At 45.2% G+C, this 27,227-nt stretch overlaps 1 protein-coding gene across 2 annotated transcripts in view; it reads right to left on the bottom strand.

The window, feature by feature from the left end:
* The window catches only part of ALK (ALK receptor tyrosine kinase), a 724,846-nt gene that overhangs the window by 159,611 nt on the left and 538,008 nt on the right, over nucleotides 1-27,227 (bottom strand). The window lies entirely within an intron of this gene.

Genomic DNA, 27,227 nt, shown 5'->3' with positions numbered 1-27,227 from the left:
GACTCAAAGGGAGGGAGAGGAACGGACGAATGCTGAAACTTTGAGCAAAGGATGGCCATTTGGTGCCTATTTACAGAAGAGCCTTGATTCTGAGGGGCGTCCCTGGTGGCTCAGACAGTAAAGAATCCGTCTGCAATGCAGGAGACCTGGGTCTCATTCCTGGGTCAGGAAGATTCCCTGGAGAAGGGAATGGCAACCCACTCCAATATTCTTGCCCAGAGAGTTCCATGGACAGAGGAGCCTGGCAGGCCACAGTCCATGGGTCGCACAGAGTTGGACACAACTGAGTGACTAGCACTTGACTCTGAGATGGAGGCGCTTCTTTCACTTTCAGCTCACACGTCCCACCATCCTCCCACTGATGCTTGCACCTTTTGTGTGACCTTCAGGGGGTCTCATGTGCCAGCCACAAGATCTTTCAGAATTTTATTTCTGAGTGTACAAGGGCCACACAAAGACTGGAAACGTGTCCAAGGGAGGCAGGGGGTTGCAGAGAGGCTGCTTACTGTGCCGGCTCTAAAGGAGTCTGTCTGCCTGATCTGGCTGGGTTCTCTCTGTGCTGTGGGACCCCTTCCTGACCAGAACTGAAGGGTAGCCCCTCCACAGGCTAGCCGTCCACCTGTGATTTTGGTGGCCTTGTTTGAAAAGCTCACCTTTGACGCCATCTGAGTGGCATCTGGGCCACTCAGACGCCTTTCTTCAGAACTTGAGACTGAGGAAGTGGTGGTTGCCTATGAGGGCTCAGCTGAAGGTCTCGGGGTGGGTTGGGGGCTGAGGGTTCAGCTGAAGGTCTCGGGGTGGGTTGGCGGCTAAGGCAGCCTTCTGAGCCATGTTCCAGCAAAGGTTAAGAAGCAGCTTTTTAGCAGAGCAAGGAGACAGCAGCATCCCATCAGAGGTGCAGGGGACATCGGGCCAGCTCTTCACCTTCTCTTTACCCTTTCTCCTCCTCATCCCAACTTTAGACATAGAAGAACTTAAACTCAGAGGCTTTAATTATCCCTGCCTCACAGGGGCAAAGGGGCTTGCACATCTCCTGTGATGAGTGAGATGAAGAGTCACTATCTTGGTGCCTGTCGGGTTCTGGTTCCAATCCCAGACCGTGAATACCCTTACAAAGCTCCCCCTTTTCTTGGTGGTGACATGAGTGTGGGTCCAATACCCGCTCTAGCAGCTGTCTGGTTTGGGAGGCCTTTATCCAATCCGTGAGTGTTTTGTCCCTATTGTAATGAGTAAGACTTAATCCTTTCCATCTATATAGAGTTTTCACAGATATCATTTCACTGGATCCTACACCACTCCTGTGAAGAAGGCAAGGTGGGTATCATGAGTCTCACATTCTCAGAAGGTTACCTTCTACTAAGCTAAGTCCTCAGTTTGTAAGTCCAGGATTCCCAGCCCAGCCTGTGCTCCCCTCTACACACACACACACACACACACACACACGCACTGTGTTTATCCTGGCTTGTGCTCCCCTCTACACACATACACACTCCCCTACACACACACACACACTCTCCCCTACACACACACACACACACACACACACACACACACACACACACACACTGCATCCTTGGTGGTCTCTGCAATGCTCACCATTATGCCACGCTCTCACCCCTCCACTGAGGCTCATTGCCCAATGGGCCCTGGCAGTAATTGAATGGCTGCACTCGAAGGGAAAGCCTTTAAGCCACAGGAAGCAGTTCTGCTGATTCAATCTCATCTAATTAAGAGTCACTGAACTATCAGACATATTGCCTCTTGGATTAGGCATAAAATTAAGACCTTGAATTCTCCACACTTTTTTCCTTCTTGCTTCATACTCTACCCATTCTATGATGTTTACCCAACATTAGGGGAAGCTTAGATCCAAAGTCTGGGTTACCCTGAGGCAGAATATACAAAGCCAGGGCTAGGAGGGAACAAGATTCTCTGGGTTCCTCACTAGGCTCCTCAGAGGCCAAGGGCCAGTGGTACGCTGGAGCCAATTAGGTGCCTGCATCTCTTATCAAGTCCACATACAGTGACTTCAGGGTGGTATTTTTTAAAATCAGCCATGATTGAGATGGTTTATACTGCAGAAACTGGCAAATACTAACATGAGGGCCCTTTCTCCCATCCCTCTAGAGAGGCAGTTGTTAAACACGTGCTGGCCCACCACTGCCCAGGGCCCCCAGGGGGACCATGGGAGTCTGAGTGGTGAGTGTGGGTGGAGGCTCAAGGGTCAGAACCAGAGACCTCTCAGTCCCCATGCAACCCAGGCAGCCCTCCTTTTGTCTGTTCCATGGACTGGACTGATAGCCTCTGACCTTTACTGAGCACTCACAGTTGCCAGGCTCTGTGCTGAGGCTCTACAAGCATTGACCCACTTTATTTCCTATGACCCTAAGAGTAGGTAGCATTATTAACTGCCTTTTTGTAGATGAAACAAATGAGGCCCAGAGAGGCCAGGTAACTCATTGCAGACAGCTAGCAAAGGTGGCATCAAGATTTGAATTCAGGCAGGTAGACTCTTAATCCTCACTCTAAACCTCTATGCTTATTGTTTCTCCACATTAGATTTAATTTGGGGAAAAAACTCCCAGGTTAAAAAAATGCTAGAAAATTAACATTTTCACTAAAGTATTCACTGAGGGGCCTGAGTACCCCCTTCTACCCTCCTGTACTTCACCGCCCCTGGTTCTATATTTAGAAAAAGCTGCTTTCTCAGAGTTGGCTCAATTAATAAATGATAAGTATACTTCAGAAATCCCACACTTGCTCCACTCCTCCTGTCTGATTTTGGGATGGGAGACTGAACAGACCCACTGGGGTGGTGGAGTCACTCAATCACACTGAGAATGACATCTAAATAAATAAAGAAAATCAAGCACACCATCTGGGCTCTGCACACAGCATGGGCTCCCGTGCAGCTGCTGGGTGCTGTTTATTCTGGGCTGTCTTGGACAGGGAAGGAGGGACCTGAGTTCAGCTGAGGGTAAAGAAACTTCCAAGTTCCTGAATAGGAACTGAAACTTACTAATGCCTGAAGCCTTTCCCACCATTTGTAACTCCCAGCCCCTCAAATGCTCCAAGTCTACCTGTCCTCAAAAACTCCCCATCCCACCGTCAGGACTTTCAGACACTCCCCCTCTAGTCAGTTTCCTAAGCAAGTCCCAGGCTATTTCCCCACTGAACTGAATGAAAAGATTTAGTCAGGCCAGGGGCTGTCACTTTGTTCTTATGTACTAGTTCTAATTAAAGCCTCAGCATCTCCTGTTCTCTGTATTAAGATTGGGACAGTGAGCTACCATGTGGGTTTATGGTGAGGAGTATGAGATAACCCATCTAAAGTGCTTAGCACAGGGTTTGGAACCTGGCCAGGACTGAATGTGGGTAGTCACTGATTAATGGTGACTGTGGGTATCCGTGCTTTGTCCCCTCCTCACCGTCATTCTCACGTCCCCTCCCCTGGGTCACCCTCCATATCTCCCTGTCTGAGTTTTACCCCTGGCAAAGCCCAGTTTGTGCAGTTCTTCTCCGGTGGCTCTTCCAGGGAGTAGAGGTCTCTCTTTCCCTTCACACAGCATGTCACAGCACTGTTTCTAGCTTCCAGGAAGATCAGTTATTTCTGAAGTCTCAGCAGTCTTGACAAACTCTCACGACAGATGCCTTTGCAGTTTAGGGTCAAACCATGGCCAAATTCAGATCTCATTCTGTCCTCCTGGACACAAGTGAGTACGGTGGCAACCTCCCTGCTTTCTCTGTCCCTTGGAATATTCAAGGTACTCGTGTGACGTGCCAGGCTCTGGCTGGGATTCAACCTGACATGTTCCTTTATGTTGACAATTACCCTTTGCAGAATCTGCAAGCTGACTTAGCAGGGTTTTCTTGATGGATGGGCAAAAAGAGCTCTTTATTTGCATGTGGTGGTCAAGGGTGCATCCCCTTGATTTCTCAGATGTTTAATGATATGTCATTGGCTTGGTCACACCCTGGGTCTTTAAAATACAATAATTACTAGTTATCAGATCTCCCTATGTACTAATCACTGTGCTAAACTCAGAATATGAGATATCTTATTTACTCCACTGAGGATCTCTATGAGGTAAGTACCATTATTATCAGTATTTTGCAGATGGATAAATTGAGACTAAGAGAATAAAAGGAACTGATCAAGTTCACAATGCCAGTAAATAGCAGGATGGAGACTTGAGCCCAGAAGATCAGACTCCAGAACCAAAGTTCTTAACCAGTATGATACTGAGGTTGTCAGGGTATCACTGAAGTTGTGTGTGTATGTCATGAAAAACTTCTGCAAGTGTAGGAAAAAATCCAATGATAGCCTTTGTTCTTTGAAATAAGCAATGATGTATTCAGAACGTATTTTATTTATTTGGAAATTTAATTCTCTGAATGATGACTGATAGACTAATTCAATTCCTGATTTTTAATAAATGTTCTAGTCTAAGGTGAAAAGGAAAGATGAAGATCTCTGAGTAAGATAAATATGTGCGCCTCTTGAGGACCGTTAGGGGTTTAGCCGACCATGCAGGGCTCTTCGTCTTGTTTGTCTCCAAATAAGAACCAAAGTCTCCCAGCACTGAGCCCTCAGGAAGCAGTCTGGCTGACAGTAAATTCTTCTAAGGGCTCCGGAGGAACCATTTCAATCTCAAGTTTGCTCAAGCGTCGAGAAAGTCGATTGTTCACCAGTCCCACTTGAATGTGGATTTACTCTGCCTGCGGGTGCCGGCCTCTCTGTACATCTTCTTATCTGCATCTCCATAAAATAAATGGTGTGGGTGTGTGGTCTCAGAGAGAGGCAGGTGCTGACGCCCCCTCTCCTGTTTGGAGCCCCCTGCCCCTTGCTCTGTGTCCACAGCTTCCCCCACAGTGGCACTTCATTTGGTTATACTAGTTGTCATCTATCCTTCTTCTTGACAATGATACAAGCTTTGTGAGGATCCACGATTCCCTACTACACATATTCCTGGATGATTAATACATATGTGGGGGATTAATAAATAAATAGTCCCAGTACAGGACTTTTTCAACTAAGGGATGAACAATTAGAAATATTTTAAGTTTATCTAGAAGGATGATCTGGATTTAAAGGAAGCCTCCAATTTGCCCTATAGTATCGACACTCATACCAACTGGGACTGGTGTCTTCCCTGGATCATCAAATCAGGGTTTATACTACAGACTGATCCCATGCCTTGATGAGGACATTATTTAGGCTTGCCCAGTGCTCCTCTGCACCTGCATCTTACCCTCCATCCCCTTCAAGCCCCACCGAGGCTGTGTGATGTAGCTTTCAGATTGCACCCCTTCCCCACCCAGGCAGCAAGGTTCCTGGCAGGACTGGTATCCCAGCCTTCTCACTGAGGAGCTTAGTCAGTTAGCCAAGAAATCCTATTCCTTCATTGGTGCTTTCTTGCAGTGAAACACCAAGTCATGGTGTTTCATTAGGATAACAAAAAGGGAGAAAGTCAAACTCTCAGAATGTGAAAGTCTCTCACATAATAAAAGCTGACTGGTAATTTATGGCTGTTCCACCTGAGGGTGACTTTGGGATCAATACACTCTCTAGTTGGACTTCCAGACACTCAATTCATATAGACTCTCTGTATCATTAATGGGTTGCACCAGCCAGCTCACCTCCCGGAAGGTGGCCAGTGCCACCCCGCTCATCCCCAGACTGCAAATCTCATGAACAGGCCGTCTGGTTGAGTGGTCTCACCACCTTCTGCCCTCCTCTCTCTGTCTCAGAGACAATTCTACCTAATACAGAGTTTCTGCAGCTTGGTCCTTTGGTGGTGCCTATATATTTACAGAATTTGTCCAAATGTTTTTTCCTTGCTGTGCGGAAGAAGATGTGCATTTCAACTCTCGTTTCAAGTCCAGGGAAGTGGGCGTCCACAGTCTGAAAGGCTGATTTATAAGCCACAAGTTGTGACTTTTCCAGCTTAGCTCAAGTGTCCCTGGCCTCCTGCCATCCACAAACCTTCCCAGGCAGAGGCCACATAGCCATGAGGGACTTCTGGGTCCGAGTCTCCATTTTAGCCTGAGTGGGCTCCATTTCCCTTCTTTCTGGATAATGAGCTGCTGGGGAGTCTGCGCACTGTCCTGAGCCAGCCAGTCAACCCTCCCCTTTCACAGGTCTAGCCTCTGGGCACACAGTACCCAGAGCTTTTACACTGGGCTCACCCTGCACACAGTGGGTACCTTTCTCTAAAGCCATGTATTAAACCTGTTTTGTTAGTGAATTTGTTAGGTTCTATTCATTGGGCATCCTCCCTGTGTATAGCTCTGTGATAGGTGTCAGGTGCTGCAGAAATACAGAGGTGATTCATGGATTCTTATCCTCAAAGAGTAGCAATCTTAGGGCAGATATGACAGGAGCACAAATAATAAGGAATTGTGGTAAACCTTAAGTACCATAATGGTGGTAAAAATAAAAGCCCACAGGCATTTAGAAGAGGAGATGTTATTTCTAGGTTGATGAGATGAATTAATTATGCTTAATTTATGAGCTTTATGGTTGAGATCCTTGTGCATGAGGTTTGTTTAAAGACGGGTGGTAGGAAGCCTACTCATTCTTGGTTCATCCCCAGAATAAAGTGTTTTCTTTGAATCCCTGCTCTCCACACAGCCTATCACTGGTGGCTGGAACCAGAGAAGCTGCCAGGGGCTCAGTGAGAAGCAAGGAGAAATGGAGAAGAACAGCCACATCTGAGGGGGGCTCCCAGAGGCCACGCTGTCATTAGTGGAATGCAAAGTCGCCCACATCCTCCTTGTTGGAGGGACTCTCTCAGGGGCCCTCAGGAAACTGATGAGCCTCCTCCAATCCATACCCTTGATTGGCAAAACAGGTCCCCACGCTGTTAGCAGTGGTGACAGCTTTCAGACGGGGCATAAACTAATTGTTAAAGACCCCTCAGCATTATTCACGAGGGCGGGAGAATTGGTTTTGGTATCCGGGAAAAACAGCCGTTTGGGTAATTACATTCTGTTTCCCCGAGTCTCCTCTAACACATTAGCGGGAGATAATATTCCACATTCTAAGTCCAGAACCATCCCACAGAGCTGCTATTAAACAGCTGTCACCTTCTTTCCCATAACTGGGCGCATTTCTCTGCAGGAAGAACGACTCCCTGTGTGTGTGTGTGTGTGTGTGTGTGTGTGTGTGTGTGTGTCAGCAGCCTCAATCCTGGCATGCAGGGATGTACTGCCAGCAGCGTGGGCAACGCATTGTAGTGGGAAGAACACCGCACTCATTGTCTAGAGACCAGTTTCTGGTTTTCAGCAAGTCGTGACTTGCTGTGTGACCTTGGGTCAGTCACTTAGCCTCTCTGCTGGCTGGCTTGCTGTGAAGGGAGGAGGTGACGCCTGTGAGATCTACAGTTTGGGCTCACTGGGTGGGCTCTTCTTTAGCAGAGCAGGGGCTCCAACTCTTGCTTTGGCCTGGGAATTCTCAAAATGGATTGGCCACATGATCCTTGGATACTGTGGTCTATCCACTGTCAGCAACCCAGAGAGTGAAGGCTGTGGAGGCACTCAGCCTCAGTTCTTCTTTGTTCCTCACTGACCTAAGGCCTAAGAAGACTGGAAACAAGTTACACTGGGCTCTTTCCTTTCCCTCAATTCATGGTCCATATCAGACCCCTGACCCCACTAAAGTAATGGGAAATTAGGGATAGAAAGATGGAGAAAGTACACAAAGGCTTGGGGGGTAAGACAGGAGGTGGGAAGTGGCGGGATATGGAGGAGAAACAGAGAAAGGGAGAGTATGGATGGAAGGTGGTGCAGGAATGGATGGAGGGTGAGAAGTAGACTAGTGTGGGAGAAAGAGGGACAGGCATGGAGAAGGAGGTACTGGAAGGAGGACAAATGCAGGAAAAAGGCAGAGGCTATGGGCTTCCTTGGTGGCGCAGACAGTGAAGAATCTGCCTGCGTGTGGCAGACCCAGGTTCGATCCCTGGGTCAGGAAGATCCCCTGGAGAAGGAAATGGCAACCCACTCCAGTATGCTTGCCTGGAGAAGCTCACGGACAGTCAGGCATAGTCCATGGGGTCGCAAAGAGTCGGACATGACTAAGTGACTAACACACAAACACGGAGGTAAGTGCTGAAAGTTTAAGAAATTCACTCCCTCCTTCCCTTCTTGTTTCCTTTCCTTCTTTCTTTGCTTCTGACAAACACTTATTAGGAACCCATAACCTGACACACAATATTCTACATCAATAGTCTAGGTGCTCAAGGTGCAAACATGAATACAACATGGTCCTTGCATGCACGGAGCTCACAGTATATTAGGAGGAAGCAGAGTGTTTACTATGTGACTAGGTGTGGAAAGACTATCACAGGAGGGGTGTGTACATGGCAAAAGGAATGGATCAATCCTACTGGCAGAGGGAGGGCCAGGGAGGCTTCATGGAGATGCATGGGTCTCAAGATGGGAAGAATTTCTGGGCTCTTCTATATGTAGCTTCCCCTCTATAGCTTTGTTGAATTATCTTCACATAAGTCCTGAGTTAGTCACTCTAGTTTCCATATTTCCATGACGCTGTGAAACAATTTTATCTGCATTCACTGCACTGTATTGTAATCACTTCCTTTCATGTCTGTCTTACTCACTGGACTGAGCTCTTTAAAGCTTAGAAACTTGGCTTAATTGCTTTTATATTTATATTGCCCAGGACCTAGCATGGAGCCGGCAAACAGCAGATGTCAACAGAAACCACCCCCTACACCCCAAACCCCTTAAAACAGTAACAAAACCACATTGACTGTAAGTATTAGGCATATATAATTTCTCTTCCAATGGTTCCAATTTACATGGGTTACCACAACAACTAACTTTCTAGCCAGTATTTCTGTCACACTGCTGACATTTTATGTGGAAAAATGTTAAGGTGTTTCCCTGAATGCTTTCATTAACATCCACACACTTTCCCCATCTTTTCCCACCTCTCACTTCCCTTTCTTTTGCACCTGCCTCGTCTCCTCTCTAGGGATCCTGAGTGGAAGTGGGTGAGCCAGTTTCCCTTTCATTCTGGCTGTCGAGAGCCTTTCCCTATGAGTGTGAGGTTTCAGGGATCTCCTCTCAGGCATAACTTGGGCTGTGTACTAACAAAATGAATCAATGGCTCTGGGAATGTCTGTTTCCTGGGAACACAGACCCCACTTTGGCTTCCTCATTCCTGGGGACTTTATCCATTGCTGCTGGGCTACTTTTTGGAAAACAACATATCCAGGGAACTGGGAGGCATGACCTTTTCCATGGAGTGGTGCATTTCTGAGCTCATACCACTCAGCCCCGAAAAGGCTGGTCTCTTGACTCAGAAGTCAAGTGTAGGTGGAAGTCACCTGTCCTCCTCAGAAAAGCTTCACTTCTACTAGGACATGTCTGCTAGGTCTATGAGCTCCCTGAACCACTGTTACCCTGAATCTAAGACACAGGTTTGTTGCTTGTCTAGACTGTAGTTCGTGTGGCCTATGCACAGGCTACTCAGGGTATTTTGCTGAAGGAATTGTGTCTTTTAATCTTTACACTCAACGATGGACACATTATAAAAAGAGAAATAAATAACTTCAATTTATCATCCCTACTGTGAAAGCAGGATATTTGGAAAGCTGTACCGTTTGAGTCAACAATTCAGACTCAGTCATCTCTTCAGAAAGCTTATTAAGAAATGTATAGAAGAGACCAGATTGAAACCTGTAAAAAGCATTGGGAGAATATAATACCTTAGCTGGAAACTGGGGTACTGCTGCTGTGAACTGACACCCTCACCCCTACAAGACTTCTTTCTTCCTCCCATCTTGGGAGTGAGATTACAAAACTCTCTAATGATCTCGCTAAAATAAACCTAAGACCTTAAAAATGTCATCCAGTCTCACAGTCCCTCATTATTATGGGCCATAAACATATATTCAAAATGGGAAAAATCTAAATATGACTAAGTTAATGTTCTACATTGAATTGAAGACTTTCATGATGAGAGATTAATTAAAGGGAGGCTTCTATCCAGACTCCTGTATCTAAGAGCTAGCCCACCTCCACAGCCAACATTTGGCATCCTCAGACCTAGAACAGAAGTGCTCAGCTTGGGTAATGGTCACATTGTCTCATGGCTCCGGGAAAGGGGAACGAAGTGGTGTGAAGAGCTATGGTGATTTCTCTGAGACAAAGGACAGGTGTTGACCTGGGGAAGGTTCCAGACAACAAGGTTGGCTTGCTGTGGGCCTCATGTCACTGCTTAGGAAAGCTGGAAGCCCCTAGCACACCTACACTAAGAAATTCTGCCAGTTCTTTCTGAAGGACACACTGTCCTTTAAAAAATAGCCAATGATCATTCCTCAGAAGTGCCCAGGTTTTCACTGTCAAGGAAACTGAAGCCTGCTGAGGGATCCTTGCCAAGCTCTTCCTTAGCAAAATGAATGAAGGAGAGCTGAAGCTCAAAGTGGTGGTTAGAAGGCCTCCCAGAGGCTGGGTGAAGCTGCCCTGGTAGAGATCAAAGGTGGAACAGGGAGCAAGTGTGGGTAATAGAGTGACCCTATCATGTCACTGGGCTTCCCTGATGGCTCAGAGGTTACAGCGTCTGCCTGCAATGCGGGAGACCTGGGTTCGATCCCTGGGTCGGGAAGATTCCCTGGAGAAGGAAATGGCAACCCACTCCAGTATTCTTGCCTGGAGAACCCCATGGATGGAGGAGCCTGGTGGGTTACAGTCCACAGGGTCGCAAAGTGTTGGACACGACTGAGCGACTTAACTAACTAACTAACTAACATGTCGCTTGTTCTCATTAATTCATTTATCTAGTTATTGTTCATCCATCAAACACATTTTTATTGAGGATTTATTATGCTTCATGTATCAGGCCATCGTGTGAGCTGGTAGGATCCATTTTGGTGAGTAGGGGCAAGAAGGAGGAAGAAATATATAGAACTCTAAAAACAAAGAAGGAAGAGAATTTTTTGAAAATTTCCTGGGCCATTTTCTTACACAGGTTGTCTCACTGAGTCTAAGCCCATCCCTGCAGAGTTGGCATTAAAATGATTCTCATTTTGTGATGAGAAGTAGGCAATGCTTAGAGGGGCTGAGTTCGGTGAGTGCTCTGTGTGGTTCCAAAATCTTCTTCACAATGGGGCATGGTCCTCAGAGAGTGTGTCACCTAGATGGACAGGGACACATTCTCAGGGAAGAATCAAAAGTTTGTATACACTCTATTACCTCAAACAGTCTAGTTATAAAAGTGAAATCACTTTCTATGAGAAGCCGTGAGCAGTGGATGCCTAAGGCTAGTAAGTGCAATTAGAGCAGTTTAAACGATGATACTGCAGGAAGTTCTCAGCTGCTGGGGGATGATGAAATGAGATGATAGGAGAGTTCTGATGGCTCTTGATGAATACATTGGGTTGGGACCCATGGAATGACCATCCCTGGCTTGTTCAGAGCACAGGCTGTTGATCTGGTGGGTTGGAGTGGGATTAAGTCAGAGGTCAGTCAGATGGAGAAGTCTGGGCACGCAGCTTGGGGTAGAGAAGAGAGAATTCAAGGTTTCTGAACTTGATTCTACAGGTTATAGGAATCTTGAGGAGGAAACAGATGAAGAGGTGCTTTCAAAGAATGAATCTGACCATCACAGAACCCAGACTGGGTTTGTTTTAGGTTGAGATCTTTTGTGAGGGGAGATTCTGGGGTGGACCATAGAGATGCACACACAGTACTGTGGGGCTCTGACCCTGACTTAGGGTGACAGTCCACATCCAGAAGGAATGGATGTTGGCTGCACCATCTTAGAACTTTGAAATATTTAGAAGTCTTTGTCTCCCATCAGAAAAGTTGTGGGAACTCTTTCCAGGAAGATCATTGAAAAGGGGGAATTGAAAGCTCTCTCTGGGGATTATTTAGCTGGAAGCACAGCTGGACAACTGGAGTCAGGATCTGTGATAATATGATATTATCATGATTGGGCTTCCCAGGTGGCACTAGTGGTAAAGAACCTGCCAGCCAATGGAGGAGACGTAAGAGACATGGGTTCCATTGCTGGGTCGAGAAGATCCCCTGAAAAGAGCATAGCAACCCACTCCAGTATTCTTGCCTGGAGAATCTCATGGGCAGAGGAGCCTGGCAGCATAGTCCATAGCATTGCAAGGAGTTGGACATGACAGCGACTTAGCATGCATGCATTATCATGATGAGGATAATTATGATTCAAATTATGATGATAGTTTGGAACATCCTCTGAGGTTTCTTTCTCCTGAGCTTTGCAGACACATTCCCTCACTTCCATTTAGAAAGTTGCTATTGCTTTCTAGGTGAAAGTTGCATTGCCTTGGATGGGGAGGCCACATACACTTGAAAATAACAGATTTTCAAGAGTAAGATCAGGAGTTTTTCAAGAGCAAACCAGACCTTGGAGTCAAAAAATTGAGTCTTGAGTATCTGGAACCAAGGATGGATAAGACTCCCAAAACACAGGCCTTTAACCCCATACATAAAAATCACAGAGTGAGATAGAACATACAATGGTGTGGAATAGACCCCATAGACAATTAGAAAAGGAGAACAAATGACATGGCTCTGCTAGGGCAACAGGGGCTACGCATTTCCTACCTGGGGAAAGGCTTGGCATGGTGAGGGCATGGGAAAGAGACAGAGACCAGGAAGCTTGAGGGGATTTGCAAACAGGAAGACCTGTGTGCCCTGGGTCAGCACCGGGCTGCTTCAGTAGGGTCAGGGGAGAGGGATGGGGCAGCTGGGAGGCTGAGGGCAGAAAGGGCCCCTGAACCCAGAGCAGCACAGAGGGTGTCAGGAGCATCAGTGTCTCCTTCGAGGAGCCCAGAGGTGGCTAAGTGGGTGTGGACAGAGCTGGAGAGGCTTGTGGATAGAGCTGGAGTGATCCACACAGACCTGCAAGCCAGGACTTCCTCCCTCAGTCACACTCAGGAGCCTGGCTCAATGACCAAAGACCAACAGGGAGTGAATGAGTCTCTTAGTGAAGGCCAGAGTACATGGTTCTTTCATTACCAACTGGCACAGGGCCTTCCCATTGTTACTTGCTCCCCAGAGGAATGGGAAGGGCAGAGGGGAGGAGTCTGAACTAGCCAAAAGGGACAACGAAAATTCCAGTTCAGAGCTGACTCTTAGAGTTGACTCTAGATTAAGCTATTGGCCATCCACAGAAATGGGAGCCAAGTGAAGTTTAATTTGTAAGTTTTGCATATAGACTGTAAAATTTACATCCTCTATGTGATATTTAAAATCCTTTCCAATGGGCTGCTTCTCACATCTGGTTTGGATTTTCTTCCCTGGCATAGCTTTCCTCTTAGGTGTGCCCTTTTCCTGGGCTGAGCGTGAGCTGGTCTTCTCTCTGAAGATACAAGCTAAGACAGAAGGTTCCAGTATGCTTATCACCCATTAATACTTTATCAGGATACGGTGCATTCCATTTATTTCAATTAAAACCTCTTATTGAACACCTGGTCTGTGCCAGGCTCTTGTGCTGGATGGTGAGGATCTGGCATGAGGCTCTGTGGGCAGTGGGGAACAGAAATATATAGATGTTAAAGCCAACTTCTAATCTTTCCAATGCTGAGAAGTAGTAGGAAGAGACTGAAGGAAAAAAAAAAATGGGATAGGACGTAAAAAGCCATGACTTGGTGACTTGGTAATTTTAGAGCCCTAACTTCTTTGGGTTCCAGTATGCTACCCTGTAAAACTGGGGGTAGTTGGGAGGGGGGTTAATTTAGGTCCTTTCCAGAGCTAAATGATATCAAACTTGTGATTTTCAAAAGTGAAGAACTGTAGAGTTCACTGAAGCCGTAGAAGGCAAGCGAGTTGACAGAATACAGCCACTACAAGCACCTCTGCTCTTTGATTCCTCTGTAACATCCTCAGAGCCACCTCAGTCCTACTTCGAGTAGATAACGTGGAGGTGAGTACATCATGGATCAACAGCCTGTCTAGTCCTGGTGGCATTCAGGACTCCAGAAGGGGTTTCTAGATGGTGTATACTGGAGGGCCCACTCTTGCAATAATGATAACAATAAAAATAATAATATTAATGATTATTATTATTATACTGGCAGGGGAGAATCTGGAATTTAAGCTTATGGTATGGGTGTGTTTGTCTGCCTACACTTACAAAGTAGAAGATCCACCTAAATGACTAAGGGGACATCTGAAATCATCTGCAACGTTGATACATTTGCCTTGTTTACACTTTCCAGCTGCTGATCTCAATTTTCCACTCTGCTTTGCATTCACAGACACTTTCCACACTGCTCCCTCTTGACTCATTTGTTCATTCACTCATTTAACACTCTGCGAAAACTCAAAGAGCCCCTATTGTGTTGCAGGCTTTGAACCAAGTGCCAGGGATACAGAGATGAGGTGGAAGGCTTGCAACTTAGCAGGAGGGGAAAATAACAGAAGCAAAAGTCAGAGACTGTGGATGATCCACATGAGTCCTACAAAGCCTTGCTGAGCTCTGTGGACAGAGCTCACACCACATGAATGGAGTTGTCTGCATTGGAACCAAAGGCTGGGGTGGAGTGTGGGAGGAGGAGTTCTACAGCTGACAAAAGAGCCCATAATAGTGACTGTGACTGTGTGACTCCTTTTCTATTTTTTGTCTCTGAAAAGCAACAACCAACAATTAGAGACTGGGGAACCTCATATGTCATCAGAGCCTCTGATGAAGTTGTACCAGATAATATAGAAACATGGAAGAGCAAATAAAGATTTTTTTAAATCTAGAAAAGCCTAAAGAGTTTGGATTCTTTAATAAGGTCTCCAACCTTGGTTCTGGAAGGCTGGGTTTCTATTGTGGAGTTCAGTTACGAGATGGTGGGAAGATGGGAAGCCCAACTGATGCATCTGCACATATCCCAGGTAGGGAGATCCCACCTTCCTTAATCAATGAAGATCAGAATCTTCAACTTTGGTCCAGAAAGAGAACTTCACAGTGGGGGGAGTGGCTAGATCTCAAGACTTGGCTCCCTCCCTTCTTCTTTTCTTCCCTCCTTTCCTCCCTCTTTTTTGAAGATTAGTCATTTCCCTGGAGATTCCTATAGATCACTACTATCATCTTCAATCCCGTCTCAGGAGTGACATTTAAACCCTTTAAAACCCTAGACTGTGCCCATACAAAACTCTTGGACTACAACCAAGGTAAGCTGGAATGTTCAATGTGACTCTACTGAAGACTGGGGAACACAAGGGACAAACATTTCAGGTGTGCCCCATGAGCTTAGACTATGTGTTTTGCTGACCCCAGAAGAGAGTTCTCCTAAGCCCAGTGACTTTTCCTTCCTGGCTTCTACTGTCTTCCCATGCAGTGAGTGCAACCTCAGCTCCAGAACCCAAGAGCTCACTCCCATTTCATTTCTTGACCCTTGGAGAAAAATACCAGATCCTTTTATCTACCTAGATCCTTGCCTTTGCCATGTGATCAACACCAGGAAAGACTTCCATCTTAGGTTAAGACCTCACTCAACTAAAGATGGTGATCTTGTCCCTAAGGCACTCTTTAGAAGTCCCACATCCAAATGTCCCTCAAAAACTCTCCCTATTCCTGAGCATGTCTGTGCCTTTCTCGCTCTCTCTCTCTCTTTGTGTGTGTGTGTGTGTGTGTGTGTGTGTGTGTGAGAGAGAGAGAGAGAGAGAGAGAGAGAGAGAGAGCATATGCATTACAGGTGGGTGAGGTCCTGAATGAGAGGTGACAGATTCATGAAGGGAAAGGAGGAAACATGGGGGAAGGAAAAAAGGAGGAGAGGAGAAAACCTCTGCTTAGAATAAGGAGGAAAAGACAGGAAGACTCTACATATGCACGCCCCAGGTCCATCCCAGCATATCCAACCTGCCTGTCTCAGCTTCTATCCATGGGTGCAGAGCCAGAGGTCTGTGCCTGGAGTGAAAGCGGAGCAGGCTCACTGATAACTGAAGTGACCACAGCGATTCCATGGCCCGATTTTCTTCTTCTCACAAGGAAAGGAAGAAAGTTGAGAAGAGACTGGGTTAACAGACAAACAAAAAGAGGAAGACACCCACAGCCTGGGGGAGACAGAAGGAAGAGAGGCCGAGGGTGGGGAGATGTAGGGACAGGCCATCCACAGTATGCCCAAACAAACAACTGAGAAGGGAAATGATCTGTCTGCCTTTACCTATTTCTTATCACAGAGTAAACAAAAGGTAGGACTCTGAATGGAGTGGAAGCTTTGGCATTGCACATGCCACAGGTAAGGGGTGAGAGAAAGGAATGGGAAAAGCACATCAGGAGAAGGACAGCAGAGACTGGCCCGACATCAGGCCTCTAACATTAGTGTACATACGTGCCCTATGTATAACATGAGAGCACACGACAGCCAGTGAGCAAAAATCTGTGTTTGTATACTAACAGGAAAGAAAAATATCATTTCTGAGATGGTAAGATAAGCAGAAAAACATTCTCTCCTTGTAATTTCCATTACAAGGAATACTTTTCATTCTTATCCATATAATGTAATTCTGGGCATTTCTCACCCTAGCTTTATAAACTCATGGGCCCAAGTTCATAGGACAGAGACTTTGGGCTTTCTCACAGGCTCACCTTGACCTCTGGGGGCCTGCGGCACAGGGAGCTTGCTTCATTCCCAGCCCTCCCAGAGACCCAAGTGACCTTCTCCCTTCTACTGCTGCACCCAGCTGTGACAGCTCATTCTCCTGTCCTGTTCTGTGCTTCTGAGACATAAACCTACAGACAGGCTGCCTCCTGACCCCAGACTCAGACTACCTGTCCCTGGAGCAATGGGGAGCTCATTAGAGTCAATGTTCTCACTATATTTACATTTCACAAACGATTGAAAGGATCAGCTTATAAAAGCAAAAGAAAGGCGAGGCATTTAACCTCTCTGGGCCTTTTAAGACAACAGACTTATTATGTTCATGTGAATTTCCTGGAAGAAGCCTCTAATTAAAGCTTATTGCCTCTCAGCTGCCATTGGCTGGCGACATGGCTGGTCCTTCCTGTTCATTAGAATAGAAGGGCATCCCAGCGTGGTTGTAGCATCACAGAGTCCATGCCCACCTTCCGGTCCACTCCCCCAGTGAGCTCAGGAGGATCCCAGTGCCGCCATGATGATCCTATCGCCCCCCTGAGTGGGAGCTGGGATCCAGATAGGGTATTACACCCGTGTTCTTAAGAAATGGTAAGACCCTGCTGTACCAGCTGCATGAATGATTAATGAGGGGTAATTAGTCAGTGTTCGTTAAGCATTTTCTAGATACAAAATTCTGGCTAAGAGCTAAATGAAGAAGCAGAAGCCAAAAGACTTTGCATTCACCCACACGCTGCTGAGAGAATCCCAGAATGATGGAGCTGAGAGAAGGAGGGATCCCAGGGATCGTCTGTCCTATGGTTTGCAAACTCTACACTGCAGGGCTTTCCAGGCAGCTGCAGAGCAACTAGTCTCTCAGTGTTTCTTCCCCAAACAAATCACAACAAGAAAGGCAAACTAAAGTTCCACAAAAACCATGCTCACAGCATGACTTGAAGACATAGAATGGCAAAAATGGCAAAATAACCATAAGGGAAGACAGAAAAAGCCTCACGTCCCAGTCACTTAGGTTCCAGTGCTCGGAGTCTATGCCCCTCAGCAAGCAAAGCAAACGGCTCCTTCAGCCCACACCACCCCGGAAGTTGCTGAGCCCCTGCAGTGAGGAGCCCTGTGCAGGGGTCCCAGGAGAGAGGAAGTAAAATGTCTCCCAGGTCTTCAGATAAAGGTTTAGAATCCCCTTCCTGTATCCTCTTTCAAACCAAACCAAACCAACTCTGAGATTAATTCTGTCCTTGAGGAAATTTAAGAAGTTCTAGGTCAGTGCACAGGGGACTTTGCAGTCTAATATTTGGTTAGTCTGTCCCTGACCAGGTACCTAAATTTTAGGAACTCAGCCTTTCTCTGTCTACCAGAGCTTAGGGCCTACCAGGGCTGCTGGTTTCTGGTGTCACCAGAGTTCTGCCTGCCATCCTGCCCGTCCTCCATGGCTTGCACTGAGAGGATACCTTCCCTTGGGTACCTGCTTGACCCCAGGCCTGGCTGTACTTCCTCTGACCCATGTCCCTCTGTCCCCCTGAAATGGTGCTTCACCAACACACATATGATGTTCTCCCAATGGCAGAGAAGGATGAAGTCACCTTCCAGAATCTGGGGGATCGCTATAAACAGAAGGTATTTTATTGATTGTGCACAGTTTGCACTGGAGCCCAACATATAGCCTGCTAATTTCAATAGAAAATGTCCCCCGACTCCAATCTGGAAAGACGTACCATGTTGATTCTGTGGGTTTGGACACTCCCAGAACATCACTACACAAGCATCCAAGTGTGAGAAGCATTGGCCCCACTTCACCTCAAGCCACTTATTGGGTCCTGGCCCCTCCCAATTTGCCTATAGCCAAATGACTTTAGCCATTTCCTGTGTGGATGATGTTCTGGAGGCAGTGCAGTGAGGCTGATCTCAGACCTATTGGGCAGTTATCCTGTCCCTCCTCTAGCGGATGTCCTTAGACTTCACTGAGCCTCTGAGTTGTGCAATTCACTATGGCTGATTTTCCTTGATGACTCATACCAACTGTTTGTCTAATAGCATAGTTAATTAAGAGTTGCCAAGGCCATTGGCATGACACTACCATGACACACTCTTTGGACTTAGAGAAGAGTATAACTAACCATGTTTGGTTTCCCACTAGGTTCCAGGCACTGTTTTACGTAGGCATACAGACGAACATATTCAAACCCCACAGGGACCCTGGGGCAGGTACCATCCATCATCTTCGTTTCACACATGAATGATCTAGGACTGCAGGGTATAATGGACACGTGGCACCCAAACAACTCAGCACCCAAATCCATGTTTTCCTCATCCAAGTCCTATCCTCCTTCCACTATTCATTATGTGGTATCCATTCTTTCTGTTGCATCTTTTTGTTCATTTCACCTGTTATGGCCTCTATCAAAGAATGAAAGAAACAGGAGGCAAGGTTGGAATATATGAATTTTGCTGTCAGCTGTTTCAGGAAGATGAAACGGGGGTGGGAGAGGTGGTGGATTGAAACTAATGTCCAAACTGACACTTCTCTTATTATCTCTGGAATTAATTTATCAAGGTCCACCCTGTTTGCCTCACAGCTCCAGGGCCAGGTTTTACAGAATGGCTACAGAGGGACCTTAGAGATCCAAAGAGGGAACACAGTTTCACCAAGCCCCTCATTCATCACCATCTGGAGCAGTAGTTTCATTAATAACTGGGGTTTAATCCTCCACATTCAAAGAGACTCCCATTACCCAAAACAATAATTTTTTTAATTACCCAAGCAGAGTGGCAATCGCATATTGAATACTAAGAATGATTTAAACTAATAAATACTTTTGGAAGTTCCTTGAACATTTTAATGAATTAAAAATGATGAAATATTTATAAGCAGTAACAACACCATTTAGTACCATTAATAAAATAAATACATTAGTCAGAGAATGGAATTCATTGCTATTTTACTACTAGACATTGATGTCAATGACTGAATATTGCTCCAAATTACTTGTAAAATAGACCAATTATTTTAGTGTGATTAATCTTTTCAATTATTTCTTTTATGTAGTTGTAATTTGAAAGTAATTTTCTTTTGGGAGTACAATGACCTCAGCACACTGGTTCATTATTTATTTATATTTTAAAACCTCTTGTGTCTGCCCCCATTTCCAGGTGATTTTTCAATGGTCGAATATTTAAAACAGTCATCCAAGCAATCATTCTTGTTCCTAAGCACTTTGTGGGGGCATTTCTAATTGGCTTTATTAGTGATTATGAGTAAGCCATTCCAGAGTATAAAAGTCTCCACCAACAGCAGCTATGCATCAGAAGGGAAAGGAGAAGTGGACAAAGATCTTTCCTGGTTCCACCATCTGGCGCCTGGCTGTTTTAGACTCCACGCTTAGTTGGCTTGACGAGTCAGTGTGATAGGCAGGTCAACGTACTTTTAGGGTCTTCCCTGGACTTCAGCCATCCCCATGGGATTAAACGGTCCTTTTCCTTTGGGGATACCATGGATTCTGTGCACTGAGTCATAAAAGAAAAAAACTGACTTTATTAGAGATAAAAGCATACAGAAGTAGCTGCCTTGGAAATCAAAATGTAGATCTGGGTTGTCAGGATCTCTGTTGGAAATGGGGTAAACTCTCCCTTGGCCCAACTGTTCAAACAAGGCCCAAAGTGAAAGTGAAAAGTAGATTCAATTTACATGCCAATTAGAAAATTATTAGGGAATATTAAGGGATTATGATTAATATTATATGTGATAAGGATATTATAGTTTTTTAAAGAGTCTTTATCTTTTAGAGGTATATGCTGAAATGTCTATGGATAAGATAATATAATGCCTGGGATTTAGGAAAAACAATCTGGGAAAGGAAGAGTGCAGTGGTGGGTTACAGCCAGCTCATACTCACTGGCAAGAGCTGATTGTTACATTTTCAGAAATCTTGCGAGCTAGCTGATAAACACTTACTACTGAAAATTAAATGCTATAAACTGACAATTAAATAAAATATATGATTAAAAAGATAATATATCAAATGAAAACAAATAGCAACAACATAAATGAAAGATGGGTAGGACCCTGCCAACATATAACTCACCACGGGCTAGTCCTACAGAATTATTTAGCCCTGGTTCCTGAATGGGGACATTCAGCTCAGCCAGGGGACATGGGAGAGAGAGGGAGATGGTATTTATTGTGCCAAGCAGTGTGCTAGGGGGTCTACACACAAAATCAGTTTTAATTTCCCAAAACCCATAATTATATATTATTAGTCCCACTTACTTATGAGGAAAACAAAACTCACAGATGGGAAAAAAAAAAACCTCTTATGAGATCAAAAGGGTGGTAAATGATGGAACTGGAATTCCACACTCATTCTGATTCCAAAGCCTGTAATCTCTCTCCTACATTGTAACAAAAAAACTTTTATTCACTACTTACCATGGGAAAAACACTGTTAGTTGCTAATTGGGATATAGAGATTTTTTTAAAAAGATACAGTCTTTTTAAAAATAGAACTTCACATCTATTGAGCAAGACACATAAATAACCCTAGAAAGAAGTAGGCTGTTTTAAAACAGAAATATATAGAAACACAATTCTGGGCTGAGACTTCTGGGAGAAGATAGTATTTGAGCAGAAATCTGAAAGACATGGAGGACTGGGAGAAGCAGATATTAGGAATGGAGGGGGCATAGCTAAAAAAAAGCTTAAAGGTGGCAAGGCGCTCAGGGAAATGTGAGTAGATCTCAGTGGCTAAATGAAATTTTAGTCATTCTAATGCCTATCTTTTAAAGAGCACAGTCCACAGGTAAATTGCAGGCAAGTTTTAGAGATCGGGAGTTAAGAAGGGGAATGTTTGGTAAACGAGGTTCACCTTCCACCTGGAAGTCGTAGTGAGAACTAAGGGAGGACATCAGGCTGTGGCTTGGGTTCCGCTCTGGTTTTCACTTCCAAGCAATAGATCCACCACCGCATGATTGATTCAGTCCCTTGAAGAGACCAACCCAGGTGGTGGCCACCTGGATGCTGGCATCAGGTTGGCGATGCTTCAGCTCCCATCACCCACTTGGCATGTTGTTGTCATTAACATGAAATGTTTGCAAGAGGCACCAGAAGAGTCAATTTATTTCTGTGAATGGTAGTTTCACCATGAGAAACTGAGTGGCAGAGAGGGAGTAGCTCCATTTTCAAAGACCTGAGGCCAGAGAAGTCAGGGAGCTCAGGGCAACATCCACAAACACACCTCCACAGCCATCCTCTCTTTTGGCCGTCACGATTAAGGTCAATTTGGGGAGAGCTGTGACATATTGTTATTCCTATTTTAAATTAAAAAACAGTGTGCCAATTCTGGGGGAGACCTGATGTCTCTTTTGATCCACGGTGTTGCATTGCTTGTTGTTGTTTAGTAGCTCCATCATGCCTAACTCTTTGAGACTGTATGGAGTGTAGCCAGGCTCCTCTGTCTGTGGAATGCTCCAAACAAGCATACTGGAGTGGGTTGCCATTTCTTCCTTCAGGGGATCTTCCTGACTCAGGGATTGAAAGTAAAAGTGTTAGTTGCTCAGCTGTGTCCTACTGTTTGCGACCCCATGGACTGCAGCCTGCCAGGCTCCTCTGTCCATGGAATTCTCCAGGCAACAATACTGGAGTGGGTTGCCATTGCCTTCTCCAAGGGATCTTCTCAACCCAGGGATCGAACCTGGGTCTCCTATGCATTGTAGGCAGATTCTTTACTGTCTGAGCCACCAGAGAAGCCCAGAAGTCAAAAATGTTTCTCAAGCTTGGCAGGTGGATTCTTTACCACTAGTACCACCTGGGAAGCTCTAGAAGTAGTCTACGGCAAGTAAGAGGTGGATGCTTTACCACCAGTGCCACCTGGGAAACTCTAGAAGTAGTCTACGGCAAGTAAGAGGTGGATGCTTTACCACCAGTGCCACCTGGGAAGCCTAAAGAGGTGGAAGAGAAAGAAATGAAAGTGTTAGTCGCTCAATCGTGTCTGACTCTTTGCAACCCCATTGACTGTAGCCTGCCAGGCTCCTTGGTTCATGGAATTCTCCAGACAACAATACTGGAGTGGGTTGCCATTCCCTTCTCCAAGGGACCTTCCCAACCATGGGATTGAATCCAGTTCTCCTGCATTGCAGGCAGATTCTTTACTGTCTGAGCCACCAAGGAAGAGGTGGAAATGTGACTTAAATTCCCTGACTGCTGGTTCAGCATTCATTCTGTGTTCTTTCTGAGAAAGGTGCATTGTAACTAGTTTGGAGGAAGACATCTCTACAAATGGAGCACCTATTCAATACCTTGGGTAAACTAAATGTAAGTCAGGGATGCCTTTTGTGGAGCAGTGCTTGTCCCAAGTAGAATAGAGATCTTAAAGCCATCACATCAAAACGCAATCTTAAGACAGAAACAAGTTTATATCAGGGTTACTATGCATTTAGTTTAGTACTGCTCAGTAAATACTTGTCATATGAATGGGTGAATGCACAGACAGTTGGATGAATGAGTCTGTTACACAGAGAGCTTTCTGCTGGGAGTCCGAAGACAGCATTCCACAGTAATTTCCTTTTATTAATACAAGCACAGACTAAGGAGGGTGCTGGGGTGCTGCTTGCTTTTGGAACAGAAAATGCCCAGTTTGGGCCAGGCTGCCAGGAGCCCATGAGGTTATCCTTCATTTTACCCAGCTGGATTTTGGATCTTACTCTAAAGGCTAATTGGTTCCACACGGCTGGCTAAATATTGGAATCTGTTTGTGTAACTTCTGGCATTTCGTCTTGTCCCCTCTTTGTCTAAGGAGGATATCCTCCAGTGCCCATCACTGTCTTTGATAAAGTAAGAATAAAGAGAAGGGAGAGAGGGCCAGGTGATGCCATGCATGTTTCATTGGAAACAATCATACCAGCTCCATACTTAGTATCTCAAAGCCAGGACCCACAGTGACAGAAATCTGTCTGGAGAAATGGCCCATATTCAAAGTACAATAGCCTTGGGCTTAGTCTTAATCATTTAAAGAAGGTCTGGTTAATGTAATTCCATTTTGCTATTATATTTTAAATAAGTACAGTATAATAGGATCAAAAAGCTGGGGTTAATAGGAGAGTTAAAAACCAGACTGTCCAGCAACTCTCAAGCTGCACTTCATGAAAACCCAATTGGAAGGTTTGTCAAAGGCTCACCTTCACTTCCTCTAGGGCAGCTGTACTTGTGTAATTTTATATACTGGATTTTTATATAAGACTTTGTTTGAATTGGACTTCCCTGGTGGCTCAGACAGTAAAGTATCTGCCTACAATGTGGGGGACCTGGGTTTGATCCCTGGGTTGGGAAGATCCCCTGGAGAAGGAAACAGCAACCCACTCCAGTACTCTTGCCTGGAAAAATGCCATGGACGGAGGATCCTGGTAAGCTATCGTCCATGTGGTTGCAAAGAGTTGGACACGACTGAGTGACTTCACTTTCAGTAGAGTTAAGCTTCTAAAAAATGTTTGAAGACTGTGGATCTAGTTTACACGTCCTCATTTTAGGCACAAAGAGGTTAAGATAGCTGTCATCTCCCACTCTTTCGGGACACGTGTTTTAAGGTGTCTGCAATGGTCTGACTGTGTTGGATTCCTCCCCTTTCCTAAAGTACAGAAGTCAGTGAAATCACCCTCAGCACCATGGTTAGTGTGAGTGAGGATTCTGACACCCACTCTGAATGGATTAGAAGAGGTAATGTGTATGACAATGTCTTGATAGAGTAAGGGACCACGAGTACTTCTTGGTAAGAGGTCTGTTAGTGAGCTGAATGTGGCTCTGATCTGGGAAATTTCAGTTCTGATTCTTGTAGGTTCATGAAAGAACTATGGTCACCTGCAATAAAATGTGTTTTGGCTTACATCCTTGATTTTCACAGATGGGGGACCCACTATTGATAAGGGTTTGGTGGTCTTCTTAAACTGCCTTTGACCCGTCTGGGCAGGGAAAGGGAAATCCTGAAATGGTTTCTTAGAAAAACTGAGAACTTGACCATGAGATGGAGGTAGAAAGCACATTGGGCTAATCAGTAATTTAGTATGTTAAAGTTCAAGGTAAATTTTTGAGTGTTTGTGCATTCAGTTTCCACACGGTGAGGGAGGCAGATTAGATGCTTTCTGGGGTCTTTACCAGCAGTGATCTTCCACAGGTAGCACTGGTGTGTGGCAGCTAACAGCATGGATGCTGGAGCCAGACGGCCTCCATTCCAATATCAGCTCTGAGACTCTGGGTACATGACTTCGGTCTCTGTGCCTAGTGATGATAATAGTAATGCACACCTCACAGTGTTGCTGGAAGGATTAATGAGTTAACACATGAATGTGCACAGAACAGGACCAGGCACATAGGAGGTGCTAGGTGGGTGTTCGCAATATGTAATTTTATGAGCACACTGACCATTTTCAAGTCCTTTTCAAGATGCTAGTCCTGCTATTCTGATATATTTTTCAGCAGGTTCCTCTGAACCTGAGGGGTCCCAGTGAGTGTACTGTGTAATCCTATGCTTTAGTTGTCTGCTGAAGAAAGGTCATTATGAAAGGGTTAAGGGCTCCCTGGGAGCCTGGGCATGTAGGGGTTGATATCTCTGCCCTCAGTACTGAATACATACACCGCTCTTTCAAGATGAGGGGAAAAAACCTCTTCCAAGTAATTTCTACTCACTGCTAGTTTCTTTTGGGAGTAATAGGGTAATAGCTCAAAGCTATAAAAGCAGGAGCAGCATTTATCAATTGATTGATTAGCTGATCACTCAACAAATATTTACATCGTGTTTCTTATATGTTTAGCATGGTGTTAACTGTACCCTGGAGAAATAAAAGCAATATAAGACAAGGTTCTGAACCTCGTTGGGGCCCCAAAATGACTAACTGAGAAATAATTATAAAATAGCTACTAAATTTAGGTGCAGAGAGCAAAGTCTTCCAAGAATAATTTCTTTAACCGTGAATGATGTTCTGGAGGGTTTGGGCCCCAAGCTGGATCTCAAATGATGAATCAGTGTTCAAAACATAAGGCCTGGGATCAAGTAGGCATTATTGGCATAGTGTACAGAACACCAGTCTGCTAGAGGAGAGGTGTGGGGAAACAGAGGGCATAATGTTGGGCAGGTACAGAAGGGCCAGATTGTAAACGACTGTGGATATCAGGCAGAGGTACTGTGGCTTCCCGGGCAGGATTGAGAAGTGGTGAAAGTACCAAGGTCAGAGTCAGGGTGGTCCTTATGTTAATCCCAGCTCTACCATCAACCAGCTGGGTGATCTGCAGCCATCACTTTTCTGGCCCCAAGAAATGAGTGAAGTGGTCCAGCCCAACCTTCATATTTCTGATGTGATAGACAATAAGAAGTTACTGGAACCTCATGAAAATGCCACAAGCAAAGGGACTTTGGAGGAGATTTTTCTGGCAATGTGTGAAGGATGGATAATGGTATCAGGGAGACTAGCTGGCTATTGCTAAAGTCCCAGAATACATATATGAAGGTCTGAATAAAGCATGTGCCTGAGGAAACGAAGTCAGAAGGGTAAATTTGAGAAACAGTAACAGTGGCATCTAGACAGCAAGATAGAATGCGAGGCAGCCACAAGCCTAGAGCTCAAGGCTTGATCATCTGGATGTAGGGATAAGAAGAAGAGTCAAAGATAATTCTAAGGTAAATAAAACTCCAGCCTCTACACATTCCATTAAGGTAGTAGAATGTCATGGATAGAAATACTGGCTTGGTGTTCAGACTGATTTAAGATTGAGTGTGACTCTACCTTTCCCTAACTGTACAATAATGGCAACTTTAGAAACATCTGTGAGGTTCAGTTTCCCCATATGTAAAATGAGGATAATAGTACCTATTTTTTAGTGTTATTGTAAAGCTCACAGGAGATAACTAACGTGTAAAGGGATGAGCACTCTACGTGTGCACATGCCTAATGCTCCATAGATGTGAGCTTTCTTTGCTTACTAACTGATAAGCTAATAACTGTTACATTCTATGATAACAGGTGTCAGGATTCAGAGGGAGTCACGACCTCTGCCTTGACAACACCCATGGATAGATATCTTCTCTTTTGCCAGCAGAATTGTCCCAACGACCCCATCTCCAGTTTAGTTAAAATGGCACTTCCTTTCTTGTGGGACAAGGAAGGGTTGTAGAAGTCTATTGAAAGGAGACCAGATACCCTACAAGCTGAAAAGCTGAAAGTGAAAGTCATGTCCGACTCTTTGTGATTCCATGGACTATAGGCCACCAGGCTCCTCTGTCCATGGGATTCTTCAGACAAGAATACTGGAGTGGGTAGCCATTCTCTTCTCTAGGAGATCTTCCCAACCCAGGGATTGAACCCAGGCAGAAAGTAGGCTAGATATCCCACAAACCTATTAACATCCCTGGCTAGCATATCATCAGCCTGATCAGCTCCCTCAAATGTACTACTTCTCTTAGCTCCTCCCCTTCATGACCTAACTAAAGTAATGATCTCAGAAAACACAGATGTTTGTCTACACCAAATAGGCCTTGGGTATGCCTCCAAAACAACTCCTTCTCTTTAAATATATGAGGGTAGATTTAGGATACTTCTTATGTTTTCAACTTGTCCATACCACCTGATGTGCACTTGAATTTGTTCCATTATAGGAGGAAGAGTTAG

The sequence above is a fragment of the Odocoileus virginianus genome, chromosome 2 (genome assembly GCF_023699985.2).
Source record: "Odocoileus virginianus isolate 20LAN1187 ecotype Illinois chromosome 2, Ovbor_1.2, whole genome shotgun sequence".
NCBI lineage: Eukaryota > Metazoa > Chordata > Mammalia > Artiodactyla > Cervidae > Odocoileus > Odocoileus virginianus.
This window is presented reverse-complemented; position numbering and strand designations above follow the sequence as displayed.